Genomic DNA, 14671 nt, shown 5'->3' with positions numbered 1-14671 from the left:
GTGACCTGAATTAAGATGTAAGACGTTCAAAAGATGTCCAGAGTAACCTGATTTATGCTTGAAACTCTTCTTAACAAAATTAATACTTGTCCTGAATGCAAAGTACACATAATTTTATACAAAGGGAGGCTTTCCTGCAGTCAACTTGTTGGGAATGAGAAATGCCAAATCACAAGTTTTGTTCGCTACCACCCCCAAAATGATACAGAACTGTACGTTACTGAGATGAATGTTTTGATAGAATCCAAATGGTTTGCTAATGTATAATGCTATTAAAAATTACTCCTCCAGTAGCAACTGCATATGGGAGAGTAGTTATTAATTCATGGCTGAAAGTGTTCAGTTAGTTAGTTTGAGATTTATATCTTCTAAAAACACTTTTTTTTATAGTCATTTGATTACAAGTAAATTGATTTTCTTGGGACCGTGTATAAGGTTTAACTTTCTGTTCTGAAACATAGTGTGCTTCTCAGCCGTCTGTTTGGTGTTGTATTTTGGGTACTTTACATCTGTAGGAAGATTTCTTGGCCAAGGAAACAGTACCACTATGGTAAATGGATTCCAATATTTCTCTGAGTGAATGCCAGAGCAATTTGTTAATCATTAATAGAATGAGGCAGGAAGGCTGTATAGAGGCTGCTTCTCTTCCATACTATGAATTAAGGACTTATGTTTTTCCAACCCCAGGGCTCTGACATCCCCTGTGGATTCATCCCCAATTTCATTTTTAATTGTCTCACTGCTTTCACAGTCCACTTGTGAAAGCCAGCACCATAGCCTGTCATGGGTGGAAGTGTGACAGAGATTCTATTCTTAGGCTCTACAGACACTTTATTCTGAAAGCTACATTGTGAGTTTGGTTGGCTCTTTGTTCCCAGCTCCAAGGTGAGAATTAAAATACATAGTGTCTAATATAATTTGCTTCTTGTTTGATTGCAATGAATTTTTGGTAGGAAACTTGGCACCCTGTGTTTGTGGACTAGGTTAACATCATGGCCAGGATGTTGTTTCCTATTTGCAAAGCCTTATGTAAGGTATGTGTCTTCATTACATTTTTATAGCTGTGATAAGACACCATGATCAAGGCAACCAAGAGGAAAGAACTCGTTTGAGGCCTACAGTTTCAAAGGGTTAATTTAAGTCCATCACCAATAATGGTTGGAAAGGAGGGGGTAGGATCATGAGGCTACATGTGACCACAGACAGGAGGTAGACGGATCAAAGTGGGCACCCTGCTGGCCTTCTCCTTTCCCCTGTTTTATTCAGTCTGGTATACTAGTACATGGTACTGTGCTACCCACATTCAGATGGATGCTCTCTCTTTACTAAAACCTTTCTGAAAAAACTCCCATGTTGTACTAGGTAGTCCTGATTCCAGTGTTTGGTAGTAAGCATTAACCATCATACTCTGGTGTATGTAGCTGCTCACCATTATTTCTGTGGTCTCTGAAACTCATGATGAAAATGTCTTAGGCATCCAGACTAACCAAAGCAGGATGAATAAGGAAATGACTAGTGTACAGTGTTTGCTATAATTTTGTAAGAGTGAATGAAAGTGATCAATGGTGAAGAGAAAAACAAGTATTCATTTCACATTGCAGTTGTAGGTTTCTGAAGAACTTTGGACTAAAGATGAACATTCTCTAAGCAGCTAATAGGTCTGTCTGGTTTCATAGGTCTATATGCACTGCTAAATTGACATCTGTTTTGCTTTGAATTCTGGTATTTTATTCTTAGTCTATTTACCTGCCAATTCACAATTTCAATTTTGAGGAGCAGAACTTAAATCCAATTAGGAAGTGTTGGTTTCTCCCATGACATTTGTGCCACTATTTTACCAGTGGGCATGTTCTGTCAGTTCAGTCAATGTCATATCTCACATGTTCTCCATATCTCAATATGATACTTTCTAATGTCATTATCAGTATTTATTAATTATACATGGTAGTGAATTTCATTATAATTTATCTATCTCTCTCCATATGTGTCTGTCCATCAAAGGTATTTTTATCATTTTGATCCCTGTTACTTCTCTTGTACCTTTCTATTCCTGCTGACCTCTTTGTTCTTCCCAACTAGTCCTTTTACTTTTAAGACATTTGTTTGCATCTGCATTTGTGTGTACATGTATGTGCATTTGTGTGTGTGTGTTTGTGTGTGTGTGTGTGAGAGAGAGAGAGAGAGAGACAGAGACAGAGACAGAAAGACAGACAGACAGACACACAGAGAGTTTCTCAATGGATTAGAACAGGTTTTCTTAGAAGAGCATAGGTAAGAAGATGTTTCCAGGAGCATGAGTATCTTACCAATGGTTATACTACTGAAAAAATTTTCTTCATCCTTCAGGAGCCACTAAGTGCCTTTAGATCCTCTGGGAAGGTGGCATCTCATGTCTCCTCCCCAAAGCTACCATTACATGCCTAGAACTCCTCACAGAGAGATAAGGCCTCATGAGCACCTACCCCTCTACAGAATAGGATGTTGATGGGCCCACACTTGTGGCTGGTCTTACGTAGGTAATCACAATTGCTGTCAGTTTCAGTGCCATGCCCAGAAGCCACTGTTCTAGTGCACTGCATTTCACTTCTCACCACCTGCATTCTTTGCACATTTTGCCGAGGTTTGAAGGGAGTGATATGGATGTCCAGTTTGGCATGCAGTCACTTATTTTTCAGCCCGGGATAAATTCTGAGTCTCTGCAATTTGTCCACCATAAAAAGAAGCGTCTCTGAGCAAAGCTGACAGCAACACTAAGCTACAGGGATAAATGTAATTATTTAAGAGGCATGTTGATTGGCATATCATGTCCAATTGCCAAAACACCAACAGTGACTTCCCTTTTAGGACCTATAATCTCTCTAAGCATGGGCTTCAGACCATGTTCACAGTACTTGACATAAATCCCCTATTAGTTACCAGTTGGTTATTGTACCATGTCTGTTGTACCAGTGGACACATTTTGCTTCATCCGTAGGTAGTATTGGACATAGATTCCACACATATGTACGAATGTTGATATCAATTCTCTCTCAGCTTACACTTCTTATTCTTTCATGGCTTACAATTCTCCCTCAGCTTGCATTTCCTCAGCTTACACTCCGAGGATGATCCAACAGAGAAACCACCTTCATCTTATTTCCAGCTTGATTTACCTGTCTGCTGCCTATAAAACATGGGATGTCTTCAGCAGCAGGGTTTAGCTATCTGGTTCTGGTGGAAACACAATCACAATGATAATAATTGTATGCTGTGTGTGTGTGGGAGGGGGGTTGCTCAGGTACCTCTTCAGTGAACAACATCATGAAGACATGTCTGGGTCTGTGCCCTTGTCCTGTTTGGCAAACTCCTTTAACAACATCCTTACTTTACTCTTCCCTATAGTCATGCCTGATTCATCCTTCACCTAGCTGGTGACTGATCTATGCGATGCATAAATCTGTGATTCCTTCTTTCTAGAACTTTCAATCTCCTTAGCCTTGTTACTTTCTCCCATGGCTACACTCATTTATCTGAGGGTTTGTGTTCTCTTGAGGATCTCTTTATTCAGTCCAAATTGAACCAGATGCCCCTTCTTCAGTAGACTTACTATCTAATAAAACATGTTAATAGTTGGGGACCAACACTCCATAGGACCAACTACAACTTCCTGTTAGTAGTATGTTTTAGCTATCCCTCAAAGATGTGAGGAGATTTTCTCAAGTGCTACTATAAACTTATGAGAGTATAAATAGATCCCCAATAATTATATTTCTTAGTTTCAGTGGGTAAGAAAAATACAATGGAGAGATATAGAATTCAAACTATAGGTAGATAACTCTTATAAATGACTCTAAGGGAGATATAGCTATTTATTTTCTTTTTCTGTAGTAATGGAAGTACATGTAAAATGTATAATCTAAAAGGAAATACATTAATAAGTAAGATGATCATTTATTACTATTATGATTAAGATGTTAGCTCTTTTATGCTTGGTTCTCCTATAATAGATACCACAGACTATTTATGAATGACAGAAATTTATTTCTCATAGCCATGTACTCTATTCATAGGAGCAGGATCTCCAGGACTGAATATGTCCATTAGGCCACACTTCTCACCATTCTGTCATTGGCTAATAGCCAACCCATTAGTTTAGAAGGCACAAAAACTATGACATTGTCCCAGTTCCTGTTCTAGGGAATAATCAGTTTGGAGAGGTGTGAGCTATTATTCCTCCATAAAGGGTGTATACATTTCTTTAAGCAAGAAAAATCATTTGTTGACTTAGTGTCCCAAGTCACTTTTGCAGTAGTAATTATTTTACATTATGCTTTAATTTTATGAGAAAATACAAGGGCTGTAGACATATTTTGAAGTTGTTTTTCTAAAATGACACCTTTTTAAAAGAGTTTCTCTCTGTTTTTTAGTGTAAATTCTGGAACAAAAGCACCTATCACAAACATTCCTAATTTCATACTTTTCAATGAACAAGTCTTTTTTATGTTACCTCTTTTTCTAGTTCCCTGCCATTATAGACATCCTCTTTCAATACTAAAATTATTCACTTAATATTTTATATTATGTTTCCTTAACTCTACATAAATTAGGAGGGATATTTCAGAATGATTCTGGACCCAGCACATCAAAATTCTGCATAGGATTCCAAACAACTCTTCCTTGCCCAGAAACTGCAAGAGCACAGTTGGTGAATAGGGCAACATGTCTTCATTTAATCCTGGTTTGCCCCATTGTCAGCTCTCTGGTCCTCTCCTGTCTGGGCTAGAGTCCAAGGTCACTACATAGAACCATCGCTATACAGTAGCAAACATAAATTAGATTAAAGCTGCCGTACATTAAGACTTGAGTGGGTGTTCTCAACTACTAGAAGTAGGTGTCTATCCATTCTCTATTTCCTCCACTAGTTCATAGTAAGTCCTCCAAGGCAGACCTCCACACACAGGCAGTGCCCATGAGTAGGTAGTAACCATTCCATCTGTGTGGACTATGAAAGGCTACGTAGAACTCTTGGTACATTCCTGCTGTGCTGTTGTTATTGTTTGGGCAGTGCCATCAATATTATCACATATAAACATTCCATCCTACAAAATACAAAATATATCTTATGCCCATTTCTCTTTAGATTATATGTTTGTATGTAATGTCACCGTACACAGCATATGGCATTTCAGTCAATGGTGAACCACAAATGTGGCAGCAATGTCATAGGATTATATAACCTCATGATGTGATCATTCAGTTATGTAAGTAAATATAGTATTGTTTACACAATAATAAAGCTCAGCTGACTAAGCACGTCTTAGAACATACATACCTGCAGTTACATAACGCACAACTCTACATACTTGTCATGATTACATTTATGTAGCAGTATGTGTAACTGCTATATATATGTATTATATAATTACAATATATGAAAATAATACATTATCCTGACATTTTCAAATAAGAATATAACCTCTCACTGTTCATTCCAGTTAGATTTTATGAATACTACCTGTTAAAATAATTGCCTGAGGTTTAGGTGTAGTTGGATTTTTAAATGTAAACTTATATAAGTTCTAGGCTTACAGATTTTGTGATTTAAAGAATGCGATAATAATATATTTAAGACTAAAATGGGTATTCTCAACCACTAGAAGTAGGTCTCTATCCATTCTACATTTTATAATCTCTAAATTATAATAGTAATAATTTAATGCTTATTAAAGATATTATTTACTGAGCAATTTTCATAAGCCAGACATAATACTGCATGGTTCACTTAAATCATACAATATCCTGTAATTACCCTATGAGTTAAGTTTTAGTTTTTCACTTTGTAGATGAAGACTTTGTGACAGAAAAGGTATTTTCCCAGATCTATAAGGTGTATACTAATTTTTGAACCCAGGTAGCTTTTTTCCACAAACACGTGTGTTAAAATGCTATGACACAGTATCTCCTTGTGTCTTGAGTCATGATGTAAAGAACTCTGTCTATCTCTTCTGTCCATTTTCGCCTGGGAGTACAAACACTCTTTAACTGACTTTCTCCATTTTTCTATCCACCTGCCAAAATGATGATTATCTTGAGATTATTCATCTGAATATATTTCCAAGATTTATGCTTCTACAAGTGAGATAAAATGTTGCTTATGTAATTATTATTAATGTATAGTAAGGCCATTCAGTATTCTCCTCTGAAGTTCTGGTTCTTTCACATACTGTCCATGGTCTTTTACTAAGATTGATGTCTATAAAACCAGCTACCACATTAAGTATATTGCTTTAAAATCGACAATAGTCATCTTTCCATGAATTTTATGTAGGTTATTTTAAAAGTTTGAAAACTTAATGTTTATAGTTACTTGATAGTTTCTCATGAATAATGTGCCTAAACCTTTCTACCACTTTTGGAGCCAAGCTTCTTTCCAAAATGTCATTTCAAGCAGCTAGTATATATTTTAAATCTAAAAATAATCAATTCACAAAATTTTATTCACAGATATTTTATCATAAAACAGATGGTAGATGAGAACTATAATGGGTTTTGAAGTTTAACATTTTGATTGGGAGGGAACTGAAATCTGTAAATGTTTAATTAGCCTAGAAGATTTTGTGTGTGTTTCTATTTTTGTAACTTTTTTCCAAGAGATGTAAAGTAATGAGTTTTTAGTTACATAAATTGTATTTCAATTTCACCATTGTTGGGCTGGGGATGTGGGTCAGCAATATAAGTATTTCCCTAGCCTTCATGAAACCCCAAATTTAATCCCTAGCACCCAATACTAACAAAACTAAACAGAGGACCATTGTGTTTCTAGGCATTGACTAGCTTTGCCTGGGAATATGTTTTCCATGTCTTTGAATTTCAGTTTCCTAGCTATAAAATTGTGACAGTTCATTTCTATATTCTTGCAAAGATAAAAGAATGTAAGTACAAAAGGAGCCTCACAGTTTACCACCAGTAAATCGTGTATGTTTTTCTTTCTCAGCAAACATGCAGAAGACCTTCTTATTGCAGCCTTTTGCTTAATTATTAAGCAACACAGATTATACAGACCAAATTTCTTTTCACTCTGGACAAAAATATGTGTCCAGAAATACAGTGTTTTTTGCTCACAATCCAGACCAAACACTCAGAAAATGCCAAGGAACAATGAAAGAAAACTCACACAGGGAAACTTACAAAACCTATATCATCTCATTGATTCTGTGTAATTTTTTTCTATTTCACTGATGTCAACATTGAGTTTTACTATTTCTTCCCTTTGACTCATTTTGGGCATTGTTTCTTCTTATTTTTTTAAGCTTTCAAATGTATCATTAAGTTATTTCTATATCTCTCCAGTTATATTTTTGTTTGTTTTTTTTTTCTTTTTTTCACTTTAATTAGGCACTTAGAGCTATGAACTTGTCTAGGAACTGCCTTCACTATATCCCATAGATTTTCTCATATTGCTTTTTTCAGTTGGTCCTGAAATGTTTTTAATTCCCTTCTTGATTTCTGTTGTGGTGATATTATGTTCCCCAAAATATTGTGTACCCTAATAAACTTATCTGGGGTCAGAGAACAGAACAGCCACTAGATATAGAGGCCAGAAAATGGTGGCACACATGCCCTTAATCCTAGCCTTTTGGAAGCAGAGATCCAACCCGGATCTCTGTGAGTTCAAAGCCACACTGGAAACAGCTAGGCATGGTACCAAGAGCCTTTATTTCCAGGAATTGATGGCAGAAAGCAGAAAGGTATATAAGGTGTGAAAACCAGGAACTAGAGCCTGATTAAGCTTTTAGGCTTTTATGCAGTGCAGTTCAGTAAAGATTCATTCTGGATGAGTACTGAGAGGCTTCCAGTCTGAGGAAACAGGATCAGCTGAGGAACTGGCAAGGTGAGGAAGCTGTGGCTTGTTCTGCTTCTCTGATCTTTCAGCATTCACCCCAGTACCTGGCTCCAGGTTTGTTTTTATTAATAAGACCTTTTAAGATTCTTGCTACATTCTGTCTTGACCCAACTTGCATTCAGTAGTGAGTTTCCCTGAGTTTGTGTACTTTAGACTGTACTTGTAGTTATTATCTAGCTTTTACCTGTGGTGGTCAGACAGGGTGCAGGGTATTATTTCAGTTTTCTTACATCTGTTGAGACTTGCTCTGTGTCCAAAGATGTGGTAAATTTGGAATAAAGTACTATGGGCTTCTGAGAATAAAATCATATTCCATGGGTGGAATTCTTTGTAGATGTCTGGTAGGTCCATTTTGATTAAGATATTATTGAACTCCTGCGTTTCTCTGTTTGGTTTTTGTCTTCATGACCTGTCTATTGGTGAACGTGGAGTGTTGGCACCACTATCACTGTGTGAGGTTCAATATGCGATTTTAGCTGTACTAGTATTTCTTTTATGAACTGCGGAGCACTTATGTTTTGTACATAGTTACATTTCCTTTAATGAGCCATGTAGTGTCCTTCCATATCTCTTCTGATTAGTTTTATTTTGAAGTCTCTCTCATCAGATAGTAAAATAACTACTCCTGCTTGCTTCTTGCATCCCTTTGTTTGGGATGCCTTTTATATCCTTTTATCATAAGTAATGTCTCTCTGTGATGGTGATGTGTGTTTCCTGGAGGCACCAGAAAGATGAATCATGTTTTCTAATCCCATCTATTAGTCTGTGTCTTTTTATTGGGGAATTGAGACCATTGATACTGGGAGTTATTATAGCGCAATACTTACTAATTCATATTATTTTGTTGTTGTTATGTTATTATTGATGTTTGTTTGCTTGTTTTAGACTTTGTCTGGTTAAACGTTCTTTTAGTATTTTTCTTCATGTCCTCTTTGGTACAGTTAACCTTCTTTTAGTGTTCTCCTTAGGAATTGGGTTGGTATGATGTGGATGTGGGATGTTTGTTTTTATTTGGGATTGATGGGCATTTCCTCACTTGTACATCAGAAAACAGCTGGTCCTGGGTTTGCTCAAACTTTTCCTCTTAGGCTCTTCATCTTGTTCACACTGTCTCTTGCAGTCAGGCGGTGGATTTTTTTTTTTTTTTTCTGCATATGTGGGTCTGTGTGCATGCATTTGCACAGGATTTTGTATACATGTAGATGTCAGAGTTTCCAATAGGGTGTCTTTCTCAATTCTCTTTTGCCTCATTTTTGAGACATGAGCTTTCACTGAATCTGAGGTCATACATTAGTCTAGATAGGAAGGTAAACAAGCCTTGGGGATCAAATAGTGCCCCTCTTTCTAGATATAGACCGTAGAAGTTAAGCAAAAGCAGTCAGTGTCTCCAATGGTTTCTGAGGTAGGTGGAGAGTTTCTGGAAACTCCACTTAGTCAAATGATACAGGAAAGGAATGGAAAGTGATTGTTTGTTTAAAATATTTTTAAAACATTTGGTGCTCTAGACCAATACTGTATGCTTAACTTCTACTAGAAGCTTTACCGTTGCAAACAGATGCCTTGATTTGTTTTACTCCATCCTTCGTGAATGTATTCTAATTCTCTTTTATCCAGGAGAAATGATCAGAATTTTAAATTTAAGAGATTGCTGTGTTAGCAGCAGGCAGCAAAGATGTTGCCTAATTTGTTGACAGTACAGCGGTGTTCATAAGCCCCAGTCTTCTCAAACATCTGTTTGTTTAGTACCTCAAGAACTGAAGAGGTTTAAAAATGCCACATATTGTTTCTTATTCTTATGTACTTATTTGAGAATGTAGCTCTCAGCAAGATTTTAATGGAAAGATCTGTCCAAGGAATTGACTGCCGACTTTTCTCAAAACTTAGCAATTAACCTTCTTTCCCTAATGTGTGAATGATGGTGTCCACCTGTTGAGAACTCATTGTCATTTTAACACGCCTCATTTAAGGTAAATAATTAAATTGTGTCTTTAGGGACTCACATATTGCCTGTTAAGTCATGAATGTCTAACAAATGCCCGGCTTTCATTTAAGGAGTTTTTGTAGGGTGATGGTGAAGACAGTGGAGCTGGACCCTGTGAGTTCTAGATTTGAATGTCAGCAGTACATATTACTAACTTCATTCATGTACTTTTAAATGTCCCATGGCTACTTGAATTTGAGAGAGTGATTTTATTTAGGTTTGTTACAATGATTACTTGTGGAAACCCAGAAAATTATTATAGTCTTTGGCACGAGGAATGTTTGATATATATGATCCAGTTTTGCTTAATTTATCCAAACATGATATGACAATGTTTGTGTCACAAGCACAAGGAGGCAGAGGATGCCCTGATTTTCACATAGACAGACAGAAAGGCACACACACACACACACACACACACACACACACGCACGCACGCACGCACGCACGCACGCACGCGCACAATGCTTGTTTGTTCTTTTTCTTTTAGTTAGTGAGAGATTATGACAATACCGAGCTACAGGTGCAGTTTTCAACTATTGCCATTCCTAGCCAGGAATGCCATGGTAAAATTATGTATGTAATAGGAGTGTGGTGGTGTAGCCAGAGCACATTGAAATATCACAGTGTTTTGGATGGTATTTTTAGTATGGAATTTGTAGTTGCTCTCATATTGATTATTGCTCAATGGCACTGCAATTTTTAGGTCTTTGTTGAACTGTTAATAAAGTACATTTAATTACCAGCCACCTGGTACCAAGAAAGAATTTTATCAATGAGATTAATGTGGTAATAGATAAAATTCATATTATCACTTAAACCTCAGAATTGTTAGTGTTCTTTGAATATACCATGAAGTGTGTTTGAGGGTTTATAGAAACTAATGGTATCGTGTAGGACGTGTGTCCAAAAATTGAACTCTGCCTATTTCCATATGGGTAGGTGCCAAGGGCAGTGGCAAAACAGAAACAATGCACATGGGTTTTGAGATCCTCTAGTAAGAAGAGGAGGAATGGAGGAATGCAGACAGTCAGTTATCCACCCATCTATTCACTCAGTCAATGTTAGGCTTGGTCATACCATGTGCCTCACAATGTAAGATACTGGAAAACAGCTGTATATAAGAAGGAGAATTTGCCTTCTTTCATGCAAATTACAGACTTACTGACAAGGACTAACAGGCTGTTCTTCAGTGACAGATTCCTGAAGGGAAGGAACATGGAATCAGAAAATAAAGAAAATAGGAATATTGGGGTCGGTGGCAGCTGGGGAGGGGGAAGTGAGTCTTGTACATGCTAAGTGTTATGAGAAACAAGTTTATTAAGAACTACAGCATCTTGTATACAGTTTGCAGGAGAGAAATGGAACAGAGTCAGCAGAAAGTTAGCATACAATGAGATGAAGTTGGCAGGAAGTTAATCTAGTGACATTGCACAAGGGGAACAGGATACCTCCTCCTGTGTGTCAGGGACAAGTGCTCAACTGCCTTGGGATTGATAACTCCAGTCACTGCAGGGGGAAATCCAAGTTCCCAGGAACCAAACCCTAACTCCTTTGAGACTCTGGCCAGAGCCCCAGATTAAACCCTGCCATGTCTGCCCCTGGGCAAAGGCATAGAACTAGGTTCTCTTTGTCTTTTCACCAGGACCTCTGAGAAAGCCTTGATCGGTCTAGTCTTCAGTGCTTACTGCTATCTTAAGGGTAATGCTCCATTTAACATGGACAGAGCCACATCTTGTTTGGGTAAGAACAGTTTTCTTAAGCATCCATGACAAAATGTCCGTTGTGGTAAGCACTGCATTTCTATAGACTACTCTTTCCCCCCCCCCAAAAAAAAAACACAGAGAGAAATGATCAGAAATTCAAAGGAAGGAAATTAAATTGATTGCTTCATTCAGGGAGGAGCTACAGAGGTATGTTTAACCTTAATCTTGACCATTTGAAGCATTTATTACACTGGCTAGGGAACGAGCATTCCAGAGGGAAGACGTTAAGCACAACCTTGTTTTGAGTGTGGCACTTGGGGTCAGAACAGAGGAACCATAAACTAATGAAGAAACAAAACTCCAAAGAATATTTGAATGGTTTTAAAGAAATAATGAAAACCGAAGACTAGGGGAATCTTAAGTAAGAAGTAGAGGAACTGTTGGTGGTAGCATCGGGGGATTGGGTTTCCAATTTTTCACAGAAGATTTAACTGGCCTCATTCCAGGGAGAATTCTTCCATTGTAAGTCAGAAAAGTACAAAGCAAGTGAGCCTCTGAGATGCTAATTAGATCCAGTGATATTTCCAAAGAAATCTATTCTCATATAGTAGACTAAATTATACACTGTTTTTAAAAATGTTATCATTTATTATAGGGCTTTAGTTCTAATGTAAAAAGAATATATTTAAGAGTGTGCTATATCAATATAATTATCAGAAAAAATTTTAAGATAGTAGCACACACGATTTGACTATAGTGTCTACAATTGAGACTATAGAATATTTGTAAGTTCATGGTTTTTAGGAAACTGTCTCAGTTCTGCTGGTCAGTAGCTACCATTTGTCTCTCCATTTTCTCTTTCAGGAGATTAAACTAATGCACTTCTGTATTTCCCATTTATCCATTTCACTAAATTCTTTATATTTTCCTTCACAGATGTATTTAATATATAAAATATTTAGTTTTCTCATGTTTTTGAATTTCACATACGTGTTATACTTTTTTTTGCAAACTTTTTTTTTAACTCATTCTTGCTTGTAATCAGTTGGATGCTGGTAGCACATGAATTTTCTTAGCTGATACCTTCCAGTACATCATGTGAATGTATCCCAGGGAATTTGGTGTGTATACAGAATATTCTCAGAATTTGCAAACTTTGACTCTGTAAACATATGGCTGGAACATTGCTGAATCATATTCATGATAAGGGCAAGTATTGGTTCCTGTGGGGATGGGCAGAAGAGGAACAACCAGTGTGTAAGGCTAATAAATTTCTCCATTGGGCTGAGCTCCAGGAGTCCAGTTGAAGAGAGGGAGGAAAGATTGTAGGAACCAAGGAGGGGGTCAAAGTCATAACGGGGAAACTCACAGAGACAGCTGGCCCAAGCTCGTGGGAGCTCATAGACTGTAGAGTGACAGCTAGGGAACCTACATTGGACCGACCTAGGCCCTCTGCATGTGGGTGACACTTGCGTAGCTTGATCTGTTTGTGGGGTCCCTGGCAGTGGGACAAGGCTTTTTGGGAACCCATTCTCTATTGTGGAATGCCTTGCTCAGCCTTGATGCAGCGTGGAGGAGCTTAGTTCTGCCTCAACTTGATATGCCATGCTTTGTTGACTCCCAAGGGAGGCCTTTCCCTTTCTGAGGAGTGGATGCGGGTTAGAAAGGAGGTGGGAGGAGGGAGGGGAACTGTGATTGGTATGTAAAATAATTTAAAAATTTAATTTGAAGAAAAAGAAATGTTTTGATTCTTTCCATGCACTCTCAGCACATGTTTCCTTAATTATTATTTGTTCTTTTACATCTGGTGGATTTTGAAGCTTTCATCATTCTAATTTCTGCTCTAATAGAAGACTGTACACATTTATTAGATATCGATGCTTACAATTCTCTTAAGTGCTGTTCATGCATTTTGCATGTTTTCTTCTGTTGACATCATTTTAACTTAGGTATTTTTATTCTCAGTATATTTAGTTGCTAACTTTCTGTTACTCGGGTATTTTATAGTCATGTTCTCCAAGGTCTTTGGCATTCGTCACCTTGTGTCCCCTCTTGATGGACAGAATGTCTTTCTTACTTGTTTTTATTAGCTTGCTTGTGTATTTCCTTTTTGGTTCTACATTCCTGCTTCCTTGGAACTTCCCAGCCTCCAACACACTATTTTAATCCATGTGGCTACCCAGTTAGTGTTTCTTTTGGTTTATGGCTGTAGAAACTTGTCTTTGAATCTTTAAATAATTTAAGGAATTAAAACAATGACCTATGAGAGTACTCCCATTAATTGAGAAGGTATGTCTTTTTATATTGCAATATGTTGATTGTTGTAAATTCAGCATACCAAGATAGATTTGATTTTCCTTTCCTCTCCTTATTTTCCCCCCATGTAAACAGCCGATTGTTTCAACAGCTGATCTTCAGGAGACTTCCATTTGCTTCATAAACTCCAGTGGTCTCTGTAACGAATCCCATTTTCACAGCTATGTGGCCTGCTTCTGGATAATTGATGCTTTATGGTTACAAGTCATTCAGTTCATGAACATGATACCCATTTATTTCATTTTTTTTTTTTTACTTGTCTGAGTGGAATTTAGACATTTATCCTTTTAAAGGTTTCATTCATTCATTAAGTCATTTCATGTATCTGCCACCCACACTAGCCTGTTTACTGTAAAACTTTCAAACAGATATTAGGTCATGTTCCTTAGAATGTTTTCATGGGAATTAACTGAGGTCTGGATTTAAATATGGAATTCTCAGGAAGATTTGGACTTACTCTGCCAAGTACAAATGCTTGCCACTCACCGTTCATGCTTGTGAACTGAATTGTTAGTCTGTCCTGGGAGAGCCTAGTAAAGAATATAAACTCAGTACCAAGCACACAGGAGCAAGAATTGTACCATTCTACAATGCCTGAATCTCCATATTGTTTATATTCAGGTGTTCGGGTACATGCCATCCACATTTCCATTGTCCAACTATAGTCCTCTCTACACTTAGTGACAAGATATACATATACCAGAAGCACCAAAGATAATGTAGCCATTGTTTTCTCTTACATGTGATTGTTTGTGATAAAATTAATTTTATAAATTAGGCACAGTA

At 37.3% G+C, this 14671-nt stretch overlaps 1 protein-coding gene across 1 annotated transcript in view; it reads left to right on the top strand.

Annotated features, from left to right (window-relative positions):
- Ctnnd2 (catenin delta 2) overlaps window positions 1-14671 on the top strand; it is an 874755-nt gene that overhangs the window by 309786 nt on the left and 550298 nt on the right.

This window comes from Peromyscus leucopus, chromosome 11 (genome assembly GCF_004664715.2).
Source record: "Peromyscus leucopus breed LL Stock chromosome 11, UCI_PerLeu_2.1, whole genome shotgun sequence".
NCBI classification, from domain to species: Eukaryota; Metazoa; Chordata; class Mammalia; order Rodentia; family Cricetidae; genus Peromyscus; species Peromyscus leucopus.
Note: the sequence above shows the minus strand (reverse complement) of the source record. Positions and strands in the feature narration are given on the sequence as shown.